Source organism: Austrofundulus limnaeus, unplaced genomic scaffold, assembly GCF_001266775.1.
Source record: "Austrofundulus limnaeus strain Quisiro unplaced genomic scaffold, Austrofundulus_limnaeus-1.0 Scaffold59, whole genome shotgun sequence".
Taxonomy (NCBI): Eukaryota; Metazoa; Chordata; class Actinopteri; order Cyprinodontiformes; family Rivulidae; genus Austrofundulus; species Austrofundulus limnaeus.
Window position 1 is genome coordinate 3,096 of NW_013952461.1, and position 4,019 is coordinate 7,114.

Consider the following 4,019-nt stretch of genomic DNA (forward strand, 5'->3'; position numbering starts at 1 on the left):
AAAAAATTACTTAAGTACTGTAACAAAATAAATGTACTTAGTTACTATAATAGCATAACATGCATGTTTTTGGTCTGTGGGAGGAAACTTGAGTACATAGAGAAAGCCAATACACACATGAGGAGAACAAACCACTCTGAACGGCCTCTGATCGGGAGCCAATCTTGCTACCTTCTCACCATTGTGCAGCCATGCTGCAGCATGTTGAACTTTTTTTTAAACTTCCTGTTGGAGAGTAGAGAGCTGAAATACAGGATGCCACAAAGATAGAGGTGTTGATTACATTGACACAAAAATGCTGACAATTCAGGGAACCCAAATATGTATCTGTTCTGAAGGTGCAGCAGGAAGAGGAAATCTAAAATTAGTTTTGGTTTGTTTTATTAATGTTAAGATTGATCACTTTCTTGATTCTCTATATTTATTTTCCCATTATGAATATGCTTTAAGTTTTAATGCATATCTTTAAAACTACAAGTGCACACATATACAGTAAAAATGTGCACATGCTAAGTTTGCCCCTCTGTTCTTATCACTTCCTTTGATCTTTTCACAGATGAGTATCTTTGGGTCAGTTTAATTAACATTGCATTTTACTCCTAGCTTTGCTGTTGTTTTATGCTCAGAATATCCTGGTGCAAAATATATATATTTTTTGTTTTGTTTTTTGTTTTCAGTAGCAGGCAAGTTTTTGTACTTACTGTATTTCAGGTTATAGATGGGGGTTGAAATCAGGCTTCAATTCAATTCAATTCAGTTCAAAAATACTTGATTGATCCCAGAGGGCACATGTGTACAATTTCAAAGTTTCAAAATGACTGCACTGTTTTATAAATATGAACAAAGACAATATGATCATGATTTCACCTTTAATGTAGACACATATTTATGCATGGCACTGCACATATAGATACTGTATCCTACAAAATCAGCCATACTCAGCAGTTTGTGTAAATTCCAGAGTCATACAAGTCTTCAGTCACATGGTGGCGACAGAGAGGTTGCTTCATCACTCCAGTCACTCTTTGTACCTCTCAAGGAAGGTAATAGACTGTATAGTTATTACCTGAGCAGGACGAGCTCCATCCCACAAACTATACAACTTACTACCTCACCTCGCTAGGCCCAACGTCAAGCACACAATACAATCATTTAAAGCAAGATCTCTCAAAATGTTCAAAAGCCCCATTGCCCAGCTGTCTCACAAAAGGTGTGTTAAATGATTTGTTATATATGTTTTTCTTTGAACTCCATAATCCATAAAGCTTCTCATCCACTCGAAGGCTTCAGTGTTGCAGTAGTTCATCCTGTTTCCCCAGGAAAGACAGTAGATTGTTTAGTTATCTCAAAAGGAAGCTATAAGCCCCACAACTATTCAATCTACTACCTCAACCTTAAGGACAGAGAGGGTTTGTAGGTGGAAGTTGGAACTTATCAGCTGAGCTGTGAGACACAAAGAAATAATTAATTGTTTTTTTTAAATTGAAGTTGTTTTTCTTACAGAGAGATTTCAAATAATTCATCTTTCAAATGCATAATGCTTAAACATGAGTATGTTTCCTTGTCATAAAAATTACTAAAAACATCATGAAAGCACACATAAACAAAAAAATGTCATGAAAGCACACAAACAAAAAATGTAACAAAAGCACACAAACAAAAAAAGCACACAAACAAAAAAAAAGTCATGAAAGCACACAAACAAAAAAAATGAAACCAATAAGTCAGGATTTTTTGTCAACCTAAGTTACTATATTTAGTTATTACTTGTTAGCATATGATGAAAAAACAACTAAAACAGCTATTTTATTTATTTAGCCTTTAATGTTAACTCTTGTATCATGTTTCGGGTCAATTTGACCCATTTCAGTTTTTTATGTGGCCTAAAATGTAGGTTATTCTTACTTTTTTCCCAGAAAATTTCATGACTTTTCCTCATCTAGGGTCATGAACTGCTGTGTAAAAGCTGAACACTTTGACGTGTCATGGAGTGTCTGCACAGAGTTTGTATACAAAGATGAATGTTGTGGGTCATTTTGACCCAGACTCAAAGTTGCTGCTTGAATCCAAAATAAACATGTCTCTTTGAAATACTTTATTTTGATGAACTTTGAATAGCCATTCAGAACCAGGTGTATGTGGAGGAGGGACTTTCTTTCCCTTGTCACTGTGTCCATTCCTTTTCTTTGASAAATGCACCAAAAATGAGCTCCAGACRATTTACAGTTGAAGAAGCTTTATCGCAGCTTATGAACTGGGATAGTGATGTAGAGGAAGTTATTTCAGAGACGGAGGATCCTTTAGAGTCAGAGGACAATGCTATTGATGATCCAGGTTATCAATTTTCCCACGATGAGTGTRGGATTCAGAGGATGCAACAATCGTCATCCACAGAGGGGACATGGACATCTAAAATGGTCAACATCACCACACCAATGCTGAGGCAGATTGTCAACAGTCAGAAAAAATAACAGAACTTCCCACTGAGATTCTGAAGATGCAAGGAAGACCTAAACACACTAAAATAAAGTTTTGGTTTAAGCAAGTTTTTGTTTTGAGCAAATTTACACAATACGGGTCAAAATTACCTGTAACATGATAAATGTATTTTTTTTCTCAACATAATATTAAGAAAGTCCCATTAACTTTATATTTTATTTTATTTTCTTCAGGCAGTTGTGGTCAACATGGCAGCATAAATAGCTTACATATACTGTAAGTAAAAGACAAATGTAAATATAAATAGGTATAAAAGCAAGCATGGCCCATTAACTTTTTATTTTATTTTATTTTCTTCAGGCAGTTGTGGTCAACATGACAGCATAAATAGCTTACATATACTGTAAGTAAAAGACAAATGTAAATATAAATAGGTATAAAAGCAAGCATGGCCTAAAACGTGAACCACAATACGGGATATGTGTCATGCCTGGCTGGCTTAAAAGCTGCATAAATTAAAAGAGAAAACAAAATAAGGTTGATCATTTTCATTATCATATAATGCTGTTTGGTAACCATAACTAACACATGAAATGACCCCTCCTTACAGTTTCCGTCTGCATTATATCTCTTWTTCCTATAAATTATGGAATAATAAAGGGAATTTCAAGAGGGACTGAAAAGACCAGCTTCAGCCCACTCTAATCGTGCCTTTTATTTTCTTGAGATGCTTTAATAGGGAAACTAAAGGGTTGACATCTGGAAGTCGCCCATTTAGCTCAGTGAAAGCCACTTCATGGCCATAGAAAAGAGGCCTGTTTACTGTGCCAGCTTTCAGACTGGAACACAGGCGGGAGAGCCGTCCAAGTCTGGACTGGGCCATGCTCTGACAGAGGTGACTGAGTCCAGACAACCGTACTCAAGTCGTGCAAAAAACTGAGGTGCTCTGCATAAATTATCATGTGAACAACGTTAGCTGAAAAGAGAGGGCCGTTCATTAACAGTTTGAATCCCTCTTTGGTCCAATTAATGCCAGCAGTGATTGAAATGTTTTGGCAGCCTGTGTGGTTGTGGTGGCAGGGCATGCTCAGCGGGGCAGAATGGAAGGGCAGCAGACAGGGAGAGGCATTAACTGAAATGTTGAATTAGACGGTAAATTATATCAGATTTTTACAACTGGCTTGTTAATACACAGAATCATACATTTCAAAAGGCATGCAATCCTTCAGGCTCTGTCCTGCATCACAATATAACTGAATATATTCTGTGATGATGCAGGGTCAAGGCTGAGTTTAGAACGACTTTGCTGAAATTTGGTGAAAAGGCTAAAACGGAGCAGGAAAGTAAATTTAGCAACCTGGTTCAAAGCAGAAACAAGTTGGCTACATTCTAAAAGAAACAAATGCTGTAAGAAAGTAACAAATGTTAGTTACAAGTAAACATTTGCTAAAAGTAGAAAGCGGCTATAAGAGTAACAAAACCTAGCTAAAAATAGCGAAAATCTAACTAAAAGTTAAATGGGCAATATCATGTAAAATCAACTTTTTTTGAGTTTTATATCATGTTATAATGTTATACTC